We start from the raw sequence: 21,830 nt of genomic DNA, 5'->3' as shown, positions 1-21,830 counted from the left end.
ACAGACCGATATGTCTGGCCGCGAATAAAAGCTGATACAAGAGCGTGGGCGAAAACGTGTGTGGAGTGTCAAAAAGCTAAGGTCGGTCGTCACACGTGGGCTCCTCTAGGCACGTTTCCAGTTCCAGATGAGAGATTTCAGCACATTCATATCGACATCACCGGACCATTTCCGACATGTGAAGGTCAGTGCTATCTGCTGACATGTATCGACAGATTCTCACGATGGTTTGAAGCTCTACCGATGCCAGATATGACGGCATACACAACTGCCAGGACATTCCTTGCTGGCTGGGTGGCCAGATTCGGTGTACCACAAAATGTTACATCAGACAGAGGTCGACAGTTTGAGTCAGACCTTTTTCATAAACTTGCAAAACTTTTGGGCACTAAGAGTATACACACCACGGCTTATCACCCCCAGGCAAACGGCATGGTCGAGCGACTACATCGCAGTCTGAAAGCCTCCTTACGGGCACAGCTTATGGACAATACAAGGTGGTTAGAACATCTGCCACTAATATTGTTGGGACTGCGGACAACGGTGAAAAGAGATATGGAGTGCTCAGCAGCGGAGGCTCTATATGGAACCACATTGCGGTTGCCAGCACAATATTTTTTTGAAGCACCAAAAAAGTTATGGACATGACAGCGTTTGTCGACCGGCTAACAACAAAAATGGCCAAGATGGCATATTCTCCCTCAGGCTCGAATAGGAACATGGTCCCATATGTACCTAAGGGTTTAGAGACTTGCACACACGTCTTTATCCGTGATACGGAAAGGGGGTATTCCCTGCAACCGCCGTATTGTGGCCCCTTTAAGGTTGTGGAGAGACAAAATAAGTTTTTCAAGGTGCTTATCAAGAATGAGGAACAAAACATTTCGGTAGACAGGTTAAAACCTGCAGCACTGGAAGAGACATATCTGAAAGTATCACCCCCAAATGCCATGCCGATAGATATAACGCTTCAGAAAGTAGAAAAGAAAAAGACACGGTCAGGTAGACATGTCAGATGGCCAGCACATTTAAAAAATTTTGTGACGGTTTAAATAAAATTAAAAATGTTGCCCATTTATTTCAGGTACTCCGTATTTTGGGGGGGAGTACTGTAGGGGAATAAATAAGAGCACCAGATTACCGGTGTAGGGTAAGGAGTGAGGTCCCTTAAAAAAGGAAAGGAGAGTCCGTACACATGAGGCACGGACGCAAAAAGTTCTTCTCCTAAAAGACAATGTTGGAGAGGCAGAGTACAACTCTAGAATACAGTCCTCACTCCTCCCGTAAACCCCCACTATTGAAGTGAGTAATCTTTTTACCTTAATGTTCTAAATTGCAGTGTTGTCATGTTTTCATGTTTGTTAATAAATTCTTGTCGTTTATACTTGCTGTACGTTTAGTAATTATTAAAGCTGGTCGGTAGTTTTGGGACTTGGAAGGACCTAAACCCGTACCAACATGCGGGATCGGATTTTGCATGTAAAAGTATTTAGTGAAACTACAAGTAAGTCACAGATCTTACTTGGTTAAAAAAAGGGTGAGGTAAGGGGAGTAGGAGGTAAAAGAAAAATGATAAAAAGATTTCACAGGAATTCTGCCTTTTAGATCATTTTGGACCATTTGGAACTTACCTGTTGGATTGGAAATTTTTAATTCTACCGTGTTTGGATTTTACCATTCTTGGATTTTTTACCCTTCACCAGACTATCCATTCATGTGAAATCTTTTTATCATTTTATCTTTTAACATGTTTTATTAATCATTTGTTCATATATATATATATATATATTTTTTTTTTTACATAGGCATCACCACATTATCAAGGCCAAGAGGCCACTCAAGGATAAGGGTTAAAGAGTGTACAGTAGAAATTGGACAATATAGTAATCATTAGTAATGAAAATTTGGTAAATTTGATAACTTATATGGAACGGCTCATCAAGAACTTATTTACGTTAGACTTGAACACAACCATATTGTAGTCAGCCGGAAAGCAGGAAAACGGAAGACAATTCCACAGGCGTGCAGTTCTTTCTAAGAAAGAAGCTTTGTTCATGGAATCTACATTTAGGTTTAGGCACAGATAAAGAGTGGGGGGAATTATTGATAGTGTTTACAGCTAGACGAGTGTTTCTTGTGAAAGTTTTGCGAGGGGGGACCATAGATTGAAGCTCAGTCGAACACTTTCCATGAAAATTACGATACATTAGAGACAAACTCGCAACATCTCTTCTGTGAGATAGAGGTTGCAAGGAAGAGAAAAGGACATCTCCTACGAGGCTACGAAGTCTATTTTGAACTCTATCAAGGCAGGCCAAGTCCTTTCTAGCAGCTCCTGCCCAGATGTGGCAACAGTATTCCATCCTTGGACGTACCTGGCTCTTATATAGATAGAGAATAGCATCAGCAGTGAGATATCTACCGGATCGATAGAAAGATACCACCATTTTTCCAGCGGCCCTGGCAACAGATTTGATGTACGTGTTCCATTTCAGATCAGGAGTAATGGTCAAGCCAAGAAGCTTGTCAAAACTTGAGGCCTCCTGAAGACGAGAGCCATTCATTTCAATTGATGCCAGATGTGGATCAGAATGTTGATGATGTAAAGAGAGAAGCTTGGTTTTACATGCATTAAAAGTAACCAGCCACTCCTTACCCCATTGTACTACGTGCTCAAGATCAGAGGAGAGAGAATTGGAGAGAACTTGGTCGTTTACTGTCTTAGATGTGCTACCATAAATGGTAGTGTCGTCAGCATAAATGTCTACAAATGATGTAAGAATGTGATTTGGAAGATCATTAATGTAGATCAGGAAAAGAGTTGGGCCCAGGATGGACCCCTGAGGGACACCCGCATTAATACTGTGAGCTTCTGATTTTTGCCCCTCAACTACTACTCTTATGAACCTATCAGAAAGAAATGATTTAATAATTGAGAAGACATTTCCAGCTATACCATAGCTAGAGATCTTATGAAGTAAACCTTTATGCCATACCCTATCAAAGGCCTTAGATATGTTAAGAGCAATTGCCCTAGAAAGGTTGCCTCCGTCGAGAGATTTGCTAATCCTATGAGATATAACTGTAAGCACATCTGCTGTAGATCTAGCAGAACGGAAACCATATTGAGTGTCACTAAGAAGGTTATTTTTGTTGAGATGGTTGATTACTTCTGTATTTAACACAGATTCCACCAACTTACTCATGACGCACAGGAGACTTATTGGCCTGTACTGAGAGGGGGATGAGCGATCACCTGAATTCTTAAATACAGGGCATACTGATGAAATTTTCCAGGGAGATGGGAAACTATTCTCCTTAAGACAACGTTTAAACAGTTTTGTAAGTATGGGCGCTAGTTCAGGTTGAAGTTTTTTGAGTACTATAATTGGAATACCGTCAGGGCCAGTTGCTTTACTGGAATCAAGGTTTTTGATTAGCTTGGCAACATCACGTACAAATATACGTATATCACATAGTGTGTTTTCTGATACAGGAGGAAATATTGGGGGCTGGCGGCCTTGATCGCAATGGGTAGAATTAGCTGCAAAGTTCTTGACAAAGAGTTTGGCTTTGTCTGATGCTGACGAGATTACCTCAGGTCCATTGATAATAGTTGGGATGGAGCACACGCTTCTGTTCAGGATTCTGTTTGCTATTTGCCAAAACTGGTGGGAACCAAGCCGCTGCTCAGCTACTTTGGACTTAACAGATTGAGCATACAACTCTCTTGCATTCTTTATTACTTTCTTACAATGGTTGCTGGCAGTCCTGAAAGCGGCTTTAGTTTCCATACATCTATTACGTTGGAAACAGTGGAAAAAGTGATTTCTGTGCGCAATGGCAGCAGCACATTCTGGAGAGAACCATGGCTGGCTGTTAGGTTTTTGCTGAAACTTTTTCAAGGGTATGAAACGGTCAATACCTACGATTAACCATTCCGTCAGGTCTAATACTATAGAGGACACATCCTTTTTAAACATGGAATGCAGAGGTAGATCAGATATAAATGTACGGAAGCTATCCCAGTCAGCCTTAGTGTATCGATATACTGTACTATATATATATATAGGTTCAATCCTTGACTTGGGAGAGGTGCTAGTGCAGCAGCACTGATGAGTTGTGATACAACGAAACAGTACTGTATGTCGATGACTACAAAAATATTTTACCCTCCCCCCCCAGTTTGGGTAGAGCACTGTCGTAAATAATCTCACCTGCTACTTAATTGGCTAAAAAATGCGAGGCTCGCTGTTTGTTTATAAATAAACGGTTTGAGCACTATAAAAGTAGTGGACGAATGTTTGTTTAAAATAGACATTTGGCGAGGTTATTTGCGGGCACTGCTCCCGTGGGTCGATGGGAAAAACTGCCGACTACAACACAATGGTTATAGGTTCAATCCTCGGCTTGGGAGAGGTGTTAGTCTAGTGGCACTGATGAGTTATGATACAACGAAACAGTGCTGTATGTCAATGACTACAAATAAATAAATAAATATATATATATATATATATATATATATATATATATATATATAATATATATATATACATGTAATTATTACTATAATTATTTTTAATACCTACAGCATACACTAGTGTTTCATCCTTTCAGGAATCATCAGTATTAGGAATTACAATTCGAACCTGACCACAAAGCCATCTCTGACTTCATTAGCAAGGGACAAACCGCATGGGCAACATTAACCACGGCAAGAAATATAATTGAAATTAACATTTATTAATCGTGAATGTCATTCAAGTACATTCAGGATTAGATAAAAGGAACTTTGTGTGTGTGTGTGTGTGAGAGAGAGAGAGAGAGAGAGAGAGAGAGAGAGAGAGAGAGAGAGTTTGTTATGCGTTCTCAAACGGCTTGGCCGATTTTTAAAAATTTTACACAAATGTATTTGATGTATCTGGGAGTGTTCTTATGTAGGTTTTGTATGGGAATACTTCTAATAATAACTGAATATTGATAATTAAGACAATTCGATTAAAGAAAGTCCGATTTTGAGTAATATTGACACTTTTATACGGCCTAACTTACAAGTGCATTTAAGAAGTTTTATCACCGCACAAGCAGAAACACCAAACCTCTAAAATCAATTGTATATCCTTTTCTAAAACAGGGGTGCGTTCTCTTTATATTTCTATAGGAATCATCAGTTGTTTACTATGAATTGCTGTTTCAGGATTTATATATATATATATATATATATATATATATATATATATATATATATATATATATATATATACTAGAATATACGTCACTCAACAGAACTAAATCGAGGTTAGAAAATTACGATAAAAAAATATTATAAAAAATGGGAAATATGTCAGAGAAGAAAAAACAGGGAAGGAATTAAATAGCAACCACATTAAGTCCTAAGAGATTTTCTTTTTGTTTGCAAAAAGAAAGTCTCAAACTCTTAATGTAAATAGTTTCTAGGATTTTCAAATGGAAGAATAAAGAATAAGTTCACACTGAAATTAGAGGCACAAGAACGATTATTTATAAGATGCTCGCTGATGGCCGAACTGTGGGTATTATTCAAAACATCAGATGTCAAATTTTGTATGGAATGTGTTGTTTGATCTGGATGTCTAATATTTACGACATCTGTCCTACGTAGTATATACAGCAATTACTTTTGAATAAACAAACAATAGAATTATTAGTTGATTGACATTGTCGGACTGACTTCCTCATCTTGGTTGTTATCGTCACAACGTTTCGGCCGTTTTGCCCTCCGGCCTTCATCAGGTGTTTTGTATCGAACTGGGGAACCGTTTGTTAGGAGTCTCGAACCCAACCCTTTATTATTATTATGGGGGTACCGTGTTCGAACTCCAGCTAGGCTCTGGTATATAGTTGCTGATTCTCTGTTTTGAATGTTACTTTTTCACTGCCTTCGTTCAGGATTGAACTCAGCACCTTTGGGTAACTGTAAACTTTGATACAACGTCTAGGACCACTCAGCCATATGTCACTAGGACTCCTAACAAACGGTTCCCCAGTTCGATACAAAACACCTGATGAAGGCCGGAGGGCAAAACGGCCGAAATGTTGTGATGATAACAACCAAGGAAGTCAGTCCGACAATCTCAATCAATGAAAACACCTCATCTCAAAAATATAGACAAGAATTATTAGTGTTGGAATTTTTTTTCTACCAATAATGGTGCATCCTCCTGTTTACATTTATTATTTTTTATCTGGTTCTTATATATGATTTTCTGCATTTCGTATCCGTTATGATTTTTAGTTTCGTATATTTTGGATTTGTACAAAACTCCCTTTAATTTGAGAAAAGGGAAATGCTAGCTCCGTGATGACGTCACGAGCCCAGCGCATATTTCACTCTCTTTTGAAATTTGGCAGGCATGGAGATTGGCCATTTGGTTCATTGCCCGGCGCTGAAAATGGAATTTTGACGAGCCTCCTTCAAAGAAGAAAACCCCGATATGTGACGAGACATACTTATGAAAGCTACCTACGTGACTACGGTTTTGCACATATTTTAGAAGGAGTGAAATCATTTTAAAGAAAATACCTTATTTTACGTGATAAGGAATTTTGGAATTTCCTACAAAGAAGAAAACCCGGTAAAAAAAAAAAACCTGGACAAGCGACGCGGTCTTGCTTCTGAAATCCATCTGTGTGTTTACGGTTTGCACGCAAACATGGAGGGAGAGAAAATTCTAAAAGGACTTTAAACAAAAAAGAAGAAAAAGGCACGTGCCTGACTGGCTTTCAATTTGTGAGTACGCTCCTAAAATTTGTTTCATATGCGAGTGTGATTAGGAGATACTATTTTTGAACCTTATTATTGTATTCGTTCATGGATACGACATCTTCTTTATAAGAACCAGTGTTATTTTTTTCATTACATGTTACCTTGGCGTTTCATATGTTTAATGCCTGCAAAGGGAAAAATTTGCAACTTATTATTGTAAATAAAATCTCTTCTTCGTTTCAAAGCAAGACCTTTATATTTTATTCTTTACCCCCTCCCTTTTTTTATTCCATGCTGTCATTTTTTTTTCTTCAGGTTAGTTACTTTAATGTCGAATTTATCTGGAAGCAAGATAAAATTCCGACATTAGGGAGAGAACAGCTTTTCAAATTGAAGACAAAATGGGTCTAGTAGGAAAAGCAACAGGTGTATTTGATGCAAAATAACACCTTTTTTACAGATAGCGAGATTTGTTTGACAAATCTATCACAACCAAGGTAGGAGGAAGTAAATAGGACATTTTCAATTAAAACTTCTTTAATTTTTTAAAAGTTAAAAACTTCATTTTTTTTTATTGTAGATTCAACCATGTCTAGAGGGTAGCCATTGTTGCAGATGGTTTTAGTAATAACTTTAACTTCATCATCCAGAGAGGTCTTCGAACAAATTATGATGTTTAGAGCTCTATGAGTAAGAATCATCATTAAATTGAATTTTCGTTTTGTGGGACAAAAAGAGTCTTTACGGGCGGAAAGACCAGTAAACATTGGTTTATGATAGACTCAAGTGAAAATAAAAATGAGTGAGCCTTGAGAATAAGTACATCCCCAAATAGAAAATAAATGTGTGTGTGTGTGTGTGTGTGTGTGTGTGTAAGGAAGCTAATTTTTATTCTCATTGTACGTGATTTAAACTGTAAAAAGATTTAATACTAAAAAAAACAAAAAAACATCATGGATACAGATTTAAAAAAAAAATCAGTTTAACTTCTTTTTATTTTATTTTTTCATAACACTTCGTATTTCTATACCAACATACTCTAATGAAATGGACCATTCCCGGCCAGTTTAGAAAGAGAGAGAGAGAGAGAGAGAGAGAGAGAGAGAGAGAGAGAGAGAGAGAGAGAGAGAGAGAGAGAGACAGACAGACAGACAGACAGACAGACAGACGGAGGAGGATGAGGAGGAGGAGGAGGAGGAGGAGGAGGAAGAGGAGGAGAGAATGTAAACAGAGATTTTGTTTTGTTTTCTTCTTAAAAGAAAGAGATAGAAAGTTAAAGAGAGAAGTCGTCATAATTAATAGCACAACTACTATAATCGACACATGGTTTTCAGTTTATAAATCAATTCATCTCTTTTTTCTTCCATTATAAGACGGGAGGTCGAGGTGGAGTGGTTGGGGGGGGGGTCGAGAGGCAAAGGGGGATATAATTCTACTTATACAGAGAATAGTTTTAGAACTGTATATTTTTTCTCGAGATAAACTAATAGTTGGAAGCAAATTTGATACATTGAGAGAAGCATGTTTTACTTATATACAAGTAATACTCACAGATCCTCCCTCCCTCATTCCTGATATTCATTTACAGTACACTACTATTTCAGTCACATAAATCATTGTGAGTTAAATGGATTTTTGTATTTGTTGAACGGCGTTTCCTTTTCTTTCAACTGTTACATCCATCAAAAAAAAAAAAAATAGTTAATTTTTTTTTTTTTTTTTTTTTTTCAAAATTTAAAAAACTTTACTTACACCACGGCCACCGAGAGTAAGAAGAAAGCCTGTTAACTGAAAAATGTCTGCAGGTAATGTAGGTAAGATTTGGCAGACTGTCAGTACTATATGAGGTCCATTTGAAAAAGAACAATAAAACATTTTTAAAAGCCAAGAAAAAGAACAATAAAACATTTTTAAAAGCCATTAGTCGTGTGGCTCGTGTGCTCTCGTGTAATGAATGAATGCGTGAATGCAGGATTGACATGAAATTCTTAAAGATAAACTAAAATGACCGAAAAATGGGCTGAAATAACTTAAATAAATAAAAAGTAAATGACTTAGAATGACTTTAATGAACTTAAGAATGAATTGAATGACCTTAAGAATGACTTGAATACTTAAAAAATAACTGGAATCCTTCAAAAACAACTTGAATGATCTGGGGAATGACTTGAATGGCTTTGAGACTGACTGGTTATAAAGGGCGTGATTATTTTACATTAAATTAATACAGAAAAGTGATCCCCCACTTTATATTACAAAGTTACAAACATAAGTACGGCATGTAGTAAGAACAGATACTACACTTTGATCTTGGCCAAAAGGCTAAGAAAATGGTATTTATTTGCTCCCCCACCGAGCAAATTAGGCACAAGGCCGATTTTTAATGTGAGAAGTGAAGGAGAAATGGGAACCAGCTCCCCGGGGAATAGGGGCGCTGGATAGTGACAATTGGTATGAAGGGTTGCCCCTACATTGACTAAGGTCTTATATGTGGGGTTTTCCCCACATATGGTCTTTGCTTGCAGTATCTGCCGGAACAGATACTACACCTTGAGATATTAATTTTTTATTCACAGGAAGAAAAATACAATTGGGAAAATGAACAAAAAACTTAGGCACAAGACCAACTCAAAAAGAAGGGGGGATGGTGAGGTTGGTTGATCCATCTCGTCTCTGTTGTAAATTTTAAATGATTTTTCTCTTGGCCAGCATCTTTTATCATGGTTACCTCTTTAAATTTGTATGGGAGGGAGAGGGTGTTCCTACTTAAACCCAATTTTTAAAACATTTTTTATTTCTTGGCCAAAAGGCCAAGAAAAGCTTAAAAAGCTAAGAACAGCATCTATTAACAACAGATCTTTGATCTTAACCAAAAAGACCAAGCACAAAAGTGTTACGGACAGACCGACAGACAGACCGAAGGATCGACGGAGTGACTTATAGAGTCGTGGTACTCTTTGGGCATTGAGTTCCATGGCGACCAATAGAAAAATTTAATGAGTAAATATTTACTTTAACTACAACAGAACACCGACCAATAAAATTTGTTTTTTTTTTTTGGTTTTTGGGGTCGCTGACAACGAATCTGATATTCAAACACGTCACAAATTTACCGTTTGCATGGTATTAACACCTGAATCCGCGTACTATTTTGTGCCAACTCGCCAGCGTTTATGCTATTCTTACATGATGCGTTCACGCATGGACGCGTGTAGTAAGGTGACTTGTCACATCGCGGAAAAATTTTTATTTTTAGTTTTTTTAATTTTTTTTTGGAGGGGGGAGTTCAATTATAAAACTCGTACAATATTTAACAGGTGCTTCTGCAGTTTGATTTACCGCTTTTCCGTAAGTAACGCGCCGACACACTCCGAGCAGAAGAACTCCATTGCCCTGCCCTACCCCCAATGTAAACAGAATTTTTGTGAAAAATTAAACAGTTCTTCTGCTCGGTGTATGTCGGCGCGTTACTTACGGAAAAACGGTAAATTAAGCTGCAGAAGCACCTGCTAAATATTGTACGAGTTTTATAATTGACCCCGCCCTCCAAAAAAAATAAAAAATAAAAAAACGAAAAATAAAAATGCTTTTGTAGACAGACCGCTCGTGAAAACTTAATTTTTTAGATCAATTAAAAAGCATAAAAACCTACGTAACACAGAAAAATGAACTACATTTTGTTTTTGAAAACTTTCCTGATTTTAAATGTCTGCTAAAAAATTCTTCCGCGATGTGACAATTCACCTTACTACCATGACCATCGTCATATTACGCATCATGTAAGAATAGCATAAACGATCGCGAGTTGGCACAAAATAGTGTGAGGATTCAGGGGTTAATACCATGCAAACGGTAAATTTGCGATGGGTTTGAATATCAGATTCGTTGTCAGCGACTCCGAAAACCTTCAATAAAACAAATTTTATTGGTCGGTGTTAGTTAAAGTAAACATTTACCCATTAAATTTTTCCGCTGGTCGCCATGGAACTCAACGCACAAGGAGTACCTAGAGTCGCTTGCACGAGACTAAAAAGGAACACAATTCGATTAATACTTAAACTGAACTTTATTCAATATAAAATATAAATAATATCTACGTAAAATTAAGTAATTTTAAAGAAATATACAATTTAATACTGATAAAACTGAATTATGAATTTAGGGAACAAACAATCAAAGAAACATTAAACAAATATTTTTTGGCCTTCGGAACAAGATCAGTGTAGTATCTGTTTTGATGCTACACTACCTTTTCTGTCCTCAGTCGGTGGAGGAGAAATATTTCATGGCTGATTATTTTTGTTCCTATCCAGAGTGCCCCTTATTGGGAAGCTGGATTTTGCCCACAAGATTATATGTTGAAATATTTGGTGCTAGTGCAGAGAGTGATCCCCACTATTTTTTAAATCGTATTTCCAAGTTTAATTAAAGTTTTATGATATATTTTTTTATTCAACTGTAAGGTTGAAGTATAGAATAGGTACAAAACACCCTCCCCTCCCCATGTTAAGAATGGCTTTTTAAATGATAACGTTATTATCTACTACGTCCAGATCACTCTCTGCACTAGTACCAAATATTTAAATAATTATTACTTTAAAGACAGAAATTATCTTTAAAGTTTTGGTTTTCTGTTCTTTTATGTCCATTTTTTCCCCATGTTTTTCATCAAAATGTGTAGCGTATTAGTTGTCTCACTGGCCATCATCAGTGATCGCTCACTGACAGTAACCTGTGGTGTTCCCTGGAGACCAAGTGACAATAAGTCTCCCCATATTTCCAGTGTTCTCCACTTCTTGACCACTTGTGCACTTGTGTTATCGCAACAGCCATTGTCACTGATTTCTCGTTGGCATCGGCCATTGGTGTTTTCTGGGGTTTAGGTGACAAAATACCTCCGCAAAGTACCAGATTTGAACTGCACACTTCCAGTGGAATTTGGTCAGTACTCTCTCACCTCGATCTTTCCATCCTTCCTGACCCTTCACAACTAGTTGGTGTGGTGTGGCGCCAGTCAATGTAATCTACACCAGTTTTTTATTATTATTACTATAATAATTATTACTAATAATGGTGCTTGTGCAGTGTACGCACATGTATTTTAAATATTATTTTCAAGTTAAATTAAATTTTGGGTTTGTATCACCATACACATAGATTCGAAAAAATTGTCAAAAACAAATATATAACAAATAAATGTTATCAAATAGAAGATAAGTTACTTTTCTACCTAACTGCATATGTTTTTAGGGGTTTGTATTACTATACACAGATTCGAAAAAGTGGTCAAAAATAAAATATAGACCAAATAAATGTTATCAAAAGTCAAGATAAGTTACGTTTCTACCTATCTGGAAAGGTTTTTAGTGGTTTTACTCACTTTAAAACGTGTAATCGCTTCGAAAATCAAATAATGTTTATCGATATATTTTAAAAAGAAAAATGTCGGCATGTTTGGTAGAAAAGTAACTTATCTTCCCTTTGATAACATTTATTTATTATATATTTGTTTTTTGACAACTTTTTCGAATCTATGTGTATCGTAAAACAAACCCGTCATGTAAATTATTTACAGTTAAAATGTTATAAAAAACAAAAAATGGAAGTTTTAAATATATTTCAAAGAAATAAATTACGCCCGGTGCTAAAATATTGGTAATTCACCGATCGTTAAAAAAAAAAAAAAAAAACTGCCGTGAAAAATGCTTGCTTTAAAATATTTGAAAATACTCAGTGAAAATTTTTATTTATTATTAAAAGAACGGACTGAAAAATATATAAAAATTGTTTGTTTTGCAGTAAAAAAAAAAGTAAATAAAATGAAATATTCGACTTTCTCCAATAAAAATAAAAGTTCAAACACGAATTCACTTACGATATTTTGATTAAAATTATCCCAAATGTGCAATTATAATAATTATTATCCGAATGGAGAATTGTTCTTTCCCTTAAGAACATACATGGACAATCGGTAACACATTGGTAGCCATATTTTTTTATGTCTGTTAGCATGACCACGTGGTTGAATACCGGAAGATGTCTATACCTACAACTTAATCAGGAAATGACGTTACGCTGTCATATGCATCGGCCTTCTTTCTCGGTAGCCACGCTTACACTCAGTACAGTTAAACAGATTCCTGAGTGACGTTAGGTGGAGTCGGTTAGTAGTTAATATTAAAATGGTCGCTATTTCCTACTTCAAGAACAGAAGAAAGGTTGACATACTAAAAACAACCGAACTAAACCGGTGCTCCAAGTTCTTTATCTCTTCAAATATTTATTGATGGTGTTTATCAATAAATATTTGAAAATATAAAGTTTATCAATAAATATCTGAAGATATAAAGTTTATCAATAAATATTTGAAAATATAAAGTTTATCAATAAATATTTGAAGATATAAAGTTTATCAATAAATATTTGAAAATATAAAGTTTATCAATAAATATCTGAAGATATAAAGTTTATCAATAAATATTTGAAAATATAAAGTTTATCAATAAATATTTGAAGATATAAAGTTTATCAATAAATATTTGAAAATATAAAGTTTATCAATAAATATTTGAAGATATAATGAAACTTAAAGCATTAAAACGTTTACCAAAATTATCGGATTTGGCATTACATAACCAGAAAAAGGGTTGATATGCTATAAAACAAAAAGAACTAACCATCTTCAAGAACAAAATATCTTCAAGTTACTCGTCCCAAGAAAATGATCAAGAAAATAACATTGTCAATCCTTGAACCCTGAGACGGGCAATATCCAACAGTCCCCTTGGGGGAAGGGGTATGCACCACAATTGTAATAAGAAAATATGTATGATTCAGCAATTCATGACACTTTGATTCACTTGGTTTTGTTTTGTTGGCATTGGTTTACCAGATATAGTAAGGTTCTCACAAACGAGAATACATGAAGGTTTGTCACCATATCTAAATGCGGGTGTTTAAAAACTATATTTAGAACGGTATTTTTCACAAAAGGTTAAAATTAAACAGAGAGTGAAAAATTCCATTGAAATATTATGAGTTTAGAATTAAAACTGCGTAGTAAGATATGACGTCATGGGAGAAGTACGTGGCAAAACACTAAAGATTTCTTGCATCTGGGAATTAGATGTTGAAGTGATCAAATGCGGGTTTTGAGTCTCCCTCCACTATGTAGTTGTTGGAAGGGAAAGATGCAGTTCATCCGTAACAGCGGCACTACAAGCAGCGACAACCACTATTACGATTTTGAATGAATTTCTGCTTTATTTCTAAGTTCGGCATTGATTAGTGTAAGCATGTAACTTTCTTCCTTGCTTATCCAATAATAGGCTATATTTCAGGCGAACTGAGTAGAAAACAAATGTTGATAAATGAGGTCACACAAGGTTTACTTTCTCTTTTTACCCACGACAACTCATCACATTGCTGAGACTAACCCTGAAAGCTTCTCTCTTGGGACACAACTAAAATCCTCTCGTGCCTCTGGTCCTATGTTCGACAAGAAGACGAGAAGATTCATCATGGCGACCATCGACACACGGGAACTAAATAATATAAATACACACACATATACCTAGATAATTACATGCATTGACTTTAAGATTGTGTACTGAACACGAACATTCTTCATATAAAATACAACTGTTTGTCCATTACAACTGTTTGTCCATCGTTGCTGATGAAGACCATGAACATCACTGATGATGCTTCTACTTGCGTGTGAAATTTTTGTGGCAAGTTTCGCAATCTTCAACCATACCTCTCCTGAGGTGGCACTATTTTATTCTAGTTTAAAGTAGAAATTGCAAGTAGAAATTCAGGAGAACCATTTAAATACGGCCTGACTTTTAATTACGAAATTATTCATCTAGGAACTTTTTTCTCTTCCTTACTAACGTGACATTTATTTTACAACACATGAGTTTTATGACCTTTTGTTTGTGCCCGTACTCATGGACGTATTCTTTTACAAACATCATTCTCTTTCATTTCCTTTTATTTACATGTTAACGAAGTCGACTCAATAAAGTTGTTTTTAAGAATAGAAATGGAATTCTTCCTTGTTGCAAATTACTGTAAGAAGTAGTGATGGCGCGATTCCACTATTTTTCCCGATTCTGATACAATTATCGATTCCGTACTGCATTCCCGATTCCGATAGAATAACTGATTCCGATTTTTTATAGATCTCTAAGTATTGAACTATAGGGCTGTTATTTTTTACCGATTACTGTAAAAACACATGTTGAATGTGGATATATTTTCTCAAACGTTATAAGAAAGTTATGGTGGTGGTGGGGGGGATCTATAGATTTTAGTTTTACTGGTAGTTTAAAATCAATCCTTCCTCCAGACGGCTGAGTGCCCATTTCTTGACTTTCACATCTCTAAGCTTGTTCCTGGTTGCCACCTGTCTCCAGTTACAGAAGGAGAAGTTCTTGCTGTTAGTGGAGTAGTCATTCTCAAAACAGAGCTCCAAGTCTTTTGAGCCTTTTCATGACAGCTAGGCTTTTTGGTTCATTGTTTGATGTTGGCTTCTGTAACTTGATAACATGGGTTGACTAGGGTAGCCGTTTTGACTTTTCAAGTGCTATGGTATTCAGTTGGACTGCCTGAGTCTCAACGGATGGGAGATTTGACCCAGCTAGAATTGCCTCAGTACGAGTGGTCTTTACTTGCCCAGCGATCACTTGGCCTGCAAAGCATTGGCTCAACTCTAGCTTCTCCATCGTTGATTTAGAGGCATAAGGCATTCAGGAGACAGTGGCATATTTGATGATAGCTCGTCCTGTTGCTATATATGTGAATCACAGCATTCGTTTATCACAGCCCCACTCTGTTGTGGCTAAACACTTCAGGGTACTTTCCACCCATAATAGCTGCATGGTTTGTGATGGTCAGCTGTCTGTCAAAGGTGACACCCAGGAATTTGAAGAATGGGTTGCAATGGATAGGGAGACCGTTCAACATAAGGGAGGGTCGACAACTGGTTTTGTAGATCTTTCGTAGTGAAGAAGAAACACTCCAACTTCTACCAAATCATCTTTGTTGGAACGCCACTTTGTTGCATTTTGAGTTGCATTGTATCCTGCCACACCTTATTGTATGCTTGAAAGTAATCGATTAAGGTGAGCAGGGTTCTGTTCATCAGCTTATTTTAAAGACCGTCACTGATTGTCTGTGAGAAACAAATGAGCTGGTCCTCTGTGCTCCTGCTTGTGCAAAATTTAGCTTGTTCCAGGATTTCGTTGGATCAGGTAAAGTAACACAACTGATTTGTGACCAGCCTCTCTATGATCTTTTCTATAATTGACATGAGAGATGGGTCTGTAGCTGTTGAGGCGTTGGTGGTTTTGTCTGCCTTCAATACTGGTCGAACATCAACTACCCTTCAAGCCTGCAGCACCATTGTCAAGAACCAAAAATGATTGTAGATGGATAGATAGATCCTTTACACTACTGAACTAAGGTGATGAAGGAATCTGGGGTGGATCCTGCAAGGTCCAGGAGCTTTTGCTGGATAGAGACTTTTTGGCACTGATCTGACCTCGTCTAGGGTGAAATCACTACAGGTGAAATGAACCTGTCATCTCAGTCTACCATTCAGATGAGACAGAAAATCCTGACTGTTGCTGCTGCTGCTGCTGCTGCTGCTGCTGCTGCTGCTGATGATGATGATGATGATGATGATGATATTAATTCAGCCGTCAAGAGAAGGAAGGAGAAAATATTAATGTCTCTGTGTCTGCTACTGTTGCCATTGTTAAGAACGTCACTATCCAATGAGCTACTTACTATGCGTTAATGAAAGAGACGAACATCTGTTTCTCTAGACGGCAGAAAATCCATGGGGATCGAAGAAGCTTCTTATGCTATGCTGCAGGTTGTCAGCATTCCAAACAAATGTGGTTCTATGAAAGTGGCAGGTGTCAGTTCATGCCTATATTCTTTTCACCACCACCAACTCCCATTTCTGTGGTTATCTGTTGTGATAATATAACTTCTCCTTCCTACACTAAGTAGATAATAACCACATCACACGTTGCTGAACTATTTTTATTTCGGGTGATTGCCTCCCAATTCAAAGAATTTCATGGTCTTTGAAAGACCAAATAAAAATCAGGATATTTTGAACATTGAATGTTTGTCTTTCAGTGAATAACCAAGGTTGTGTTGATTCTCAGAATGGTTATCTCTAACCAGATGCACAAGGGTTTCCGTGTGGGTGTGGGGTTATTTTATATCGAACTCCCTCTACCTACTCGGCGTAATTTTTTCACTTCAATTTTTTCATTTAATGTTTTTTTTTTTAACGTATGTTTCTTTTTACCAAATGTTTATTATTTAAAAAGAAACGATTTTGGCAGTTAAATTTAATATCTACCTTAATCTTTATTCATGAAATTATTAGACGCAAACAGATCCCATTTCATTCTTTTAATACATACGGATTAGGTAAGAATTTTAAGTCTAGTTTCAGTGCTTCCAAATTCGAAAAGGGTCACAAAAAAATTAATTTTATTTTCTTTTTCAACTATTGAAATAAAAAAATAAAATTGCTGATAAAAAAAAAACATAAAATGTAAATTTGGAAGAATTTTCGTTGGACACTTAAGTTTTAAACAGAATTTTCTTTGGTCTGTCATCCTTAAGTTTGAAATAGCATAATCTGTCATACTTAAGATTTAAATAGCATTTGCTTTCAGCTATCATTTTTAAGTTTTAGACAGAATTTTCGTTGTTCTGCAATTCCAAAATTTAAAATAACGTATTTATTATTTTGTTTCTAAATTTTTGAGATGAGGATTGTTAATTCGTATTATATTCATTTTTTGAATTACTCAAGCAAAAGTAGGTTCAAGACTCTCAAAATTCAAACTAGAATTGTCCACAAGGACTTGTGGCATATAATGGATAAAGTATTTCATTGGAAGTGACATTCTGCTGGAGGTTGAAGGTTCAATCCTCAGTGCAGGTGAATACAATTGCGAATTACATTTCTCTGATCATGCCTAATGGAACAAGATCATGCTACTCCTGTGCATAAGATAAAGGATTCCATTAAAAATTCTGTGCAGATCCTGAGCTCAACAATATAGACCTGAAAAAGGTTGGAAGCTACATCGGTTAAAACGTTGTGAAAATAACATTCAAGATAAGAATAGTAGTCGGAAAATTTTGTTGGTCTGTAATGCTTTAGTTTGAAATAGCATTTTTTTTATTGGCTTGTCAAGTTTTAGTTTGAAATAGCATTTTTGTTGGTCTGTCATGCTTAAGTTTGAAATATCATTTCTGTTGGTCTATCACATTTTAGTTTGAAATAGCATTTTTGTTGTTCTGTCATTCTTTAGTTAGAAATAGTATTTTTGCTCATCTGTCATGCATTAATTTGTTGGTCTCTAATGCTTTAGCTTGAAATAGCATTTTTGTTGGTCTGTCATACTTTAGTTTGAAATGATATTTTTGTTGGTCTGTCATGCTTTAGTTTGAAATATAATTTTTGTTCGCCTGTCAAGCTTTAGCGTGAAATGGCATTTTTGTTGGTCTGTTCAATTTTCATTTTAAATAGCATTTTTATTGGTGTGCCATGCTTTAGTTTGAAATAGTATTTTCGTTGGTCTGTAATGCTTTAGTTTTGAAACAGCATTTTTGTTGGTTGTTCATGTTTTTGTTTGAAATAGTATTTTTGATGGTCTGTCATGCTTTAGTTTTTAATAGTATTTTCGTTGGTCTGTCATGCTTTAGTTTGAAATAGTATTTTTGTTGGTCTGTCATGCTTTAGTTGGAAGTAACATTTTTGTTGGTCTGTCAACCATTTTGTTTTAAATAGTATTTTTGTTGGTCTGTTATAATTTAGTTTGAAATATCATTTTTTCCCCTCTATTATGCTTTAGTTTTGAAATATCATTTTTGTTGGTCTGTCATGCTTTAGTTTTGAATAGTATTTTTGTTGGTCTGTCAACCATTTTGTTTTAAATAGTATTTTTGTTGGTCTGTCATGATTTAGTTTGCAATATCATTTTTGTTGATCTGTCATGATTTAGTTTGAAATAGTATTTTTGTTAGTATATTATGCTTTAATTTGAAATAGCATTTTTTTGTTCTGTCATGCTTTAGTTTGAAATAGCATTTTTGTTGGTCTGTCAACCATTTTGTTTTAAATAGTATTTTTGTTGGTCTGTCATGATTTAGTTTGCAATATCATTTTTGTTGGTCTGTTATGATTTAGTTTTGAAATAGTATTTTCGTTAGTATGCTTTAATTTGAAATAGCATTTCTTTTGTTTTGTCATGCTTTAGTTTTGAAATAGCATTTTTGTTGATTCGAAATAGCATTTAGTTTGAAATAGCATTTTTAGTTGGTCTTTCATGCTTTAGTTTGAAATAACTTTTTGTTAGAATGTTACCCCTATATTTCGAAGACCATTTTCCATAGACGCGTGGTTGAACTGATGCAATGTTAGAATCTGTTTTAGTTTGTTTATATGTCAAGATTTATACTTTGCCTCAACCCTCTATCTTCTCCATCGCCTGTTTTGCCATCAAGCTAAAAAAATAAAAGTTTTAAAAATATGAAAAAACAGTGTAGATGTTTAGCACAAAGCCTTCCTTCATACACTTTGTGATTGGGAAAGCGTTGGGGGAGTTGCTGTTAAATCTCATTTGCCTAGAACTGATGACTGAGGGTCTCTCGTGGTTGAATAACTATGGCGTGGTAATGAACTTTGGGGGGTAACCTCATTTTGGCGAAATTCTCCAAGGGGCTGACTTCTTTACCATACCAAATGGTTTTGTCAGGTTGTAATTTCTCTTGACATTTTCTTTCTTGGATCTGCTATAGGATAAAATCATGACATCATCATATATATGTATATATACATACATACATTATATATATATACTAGCAGAAGTACCCATCATTGACTGAGTTCAAAAACAGCCTACAGAAAATGGACTGTGATTGATGAAAGTATGGTAGGTTATGAAAAGGAGGGGGTTGTAAAGAGATAGGTTTTGATACTCAAAATTTTACCCTAAGCAAAATATGAAAGTAAAGATAATTTTCGCGAAAATATATTTTTTTTATATCAACTTTGTTTCCATTCGTAGCCAAGAGTAACCAACAAAATGATGTTTCCTTACGAAGAGAAAATGTTATATATATATAATAATATAAATATACAAGAAATAAATGTTACCATAGTCAATAAAAATTACTTATGGTAGAAAAGTTCATTGGTTTGTATTTTTAAGTAGTTTGTAAAAAATTTTTTTTAATTCACGAACCGGTTTAAAAAAAATCAAAATGGCAGCGACTTTGAAATGAAGAGCCCGTTTTCAATTTGAAGGAGGGGCACCTAAGCATTCTGTGTTAACAATTTAAGAGAGTTCCGTCAATGTAAGGAATATTTATAAACATATTTTAATGTTTTCCGTTATTTTGTGCTTGAGGAATATTCGATTATGGCATGTGTAGTTTATATAAAAATTCATTTAAGTAGTTATCACCTCAAATTTCGTTTTAATTTCGGCTCGCTGAAATTATTTCAAGTAAAGAGCATTAAAAACTATTTCAAAACAAAAAAAAACATGAACTTAACTTTTATTGACTATGGTAACATTTATATCTTGTATATTTATTTTTTCGGGTAGTCGTTTGTTGGCTTTTCTGCTAAACACTCTTACTAAATAATATCGACGAAATATTGAAAAACAAAGAAACAAAAACAGTTTTGAAAAATAATAAACAGATATATAAATAAAAATAAAAATAAAAAGGTTACGTAAATGTTTTTAAAAAGACACGTAATCACGTGAGCAGGATTTTTTCCTTCTTTTGACACGATAACAAGTAACATTCTTATTTTTTATTATTTATCTATTTTCGAAAGAGTGCCACATGCAAGTGGAGAATGGCAAAAAACAGTTATGCAAAATCTGTGTCGAGACTTGTCTAAAGTTCCGACTTTTTGGGGAGGGGGCTTTCACTTTAATAAAAACGTGAATTTATGAGGTGAATTTATGAGGTGAATTTATTCGACACAATATGATTCAACTTAAAAAAATAAATAAAAGCTAACGTGAATTGAGATTAAAGTTAAGGTGTTATTGTGGACCCTCACCCCTTTTAAAAACCTTGTTAAACTTTGTGACATATTTACATTCTATGGAGGTCAGGCGCGAACGAACACCCAACAATTTTATTATACCATATTTCTTCAAACTGAAGCATAATTATCAAAGTATACTAGTGAGTTAATAGTATAATACATTATATATATATATATATATATATATATATATATATATATATATATATATATATATATATAATGTATTATACTATTAACGCTTAATTAAGGTTTGTTGCCCTTAGAATTTTTTCTATTTATATTAAGCAGTATTTACCCAGAATTCTAGGACTGACCGTGTGGAAATATATTTCTGGTTTCTTAAGAAAATAATTTCAAATATCGTTATGTTTACAATTTTTGCCTTATTTCCAATATACGTCCACAGTAATAAATAAAACTATTTCCAATATACGTCCACGGCAATAAATAAAACTATTAGCATCATGGTGTTTTTAAAAAAGTACTTATTTTAGATCTTAAAAATCTATATAAAAGAAATTATTTAAATGTTTTACCTGCTTTAAATCCATTCTTCAACGTGAGATTCTTTGTGTAATTTTATTTTTGTTATATGAAACCAAACCGAAGAAAATCTATTTTAAGAAATGGATTCCGTTCCTTTACATTCTAACAAGTTTTAGTGGGGAAAAAAGTAAAGTCAAAAGTAATATCAATGCATAATATGTCCATTTTATATGCGTTTAATAGAACAATCAAATGTAAAAAGATAAAAGGAAAAGAGTTCAAAGAGTCTACACGAAGACATGTTGTTTTTGTCCATCCTTGTGTGGAATGAAATGGAAACGGTACTAACTTTATGCAAGCTTAACCTGCTTCCTCCAAACGAGGAAGTTCTATGGAAGTATCAAATTCACAAGCGCTCCTCAGACGCATGTATATCCAGTTAACGGAGATAACGATGTTAGCTTTTTGCAATTCTTGCAGGGATAT

The 21,830-nt window shown here is 35.1% G+C and overlaps 1 protein-coding gene and 1 pseudogene across 1 annotated transcript in view; one reads left to right on the top strand and one right to left on the bottom strand.

Moving 5' to 3' along the window:
• Positions 1-21,830, top strand: part of LOC145279708 (geranylgeranyl pyrophosphate synthase-like) — a 200,435-nt gene that overhangs the window by 25,581 nt on the left and 153,024 nt on the right. The gene's annotated exons all lie outside the window — the stretch shown is intronic.
• On the bottom strand, positions 8,943-9,079 carry LOC145280518 (U2 spliceosomal RNA; annotated as a pseudogene).

The sequence above is a fragment of the Euprymna scolopes genome, chromosome 7 (genome assembly GCF_053919585.1).
Source record: "Euprymna scolopes isolate OS-2025 chromosome 7, ASM5391958v1, whole genome shotgun sequence".
Classification (NCBI taxonomy): domain Eukaryota; kingdom Metazoa; phylum Mollusca; class Cephalopoda; order Sepiida; family Sepiolidae; genus Euprymna; species Euprymna scolopes.
The sequence above is the reverse complement of the archived record's forward strand: the minus strand, read 5'-3'. Positions and strand labels throughout refer to the sequence as shown.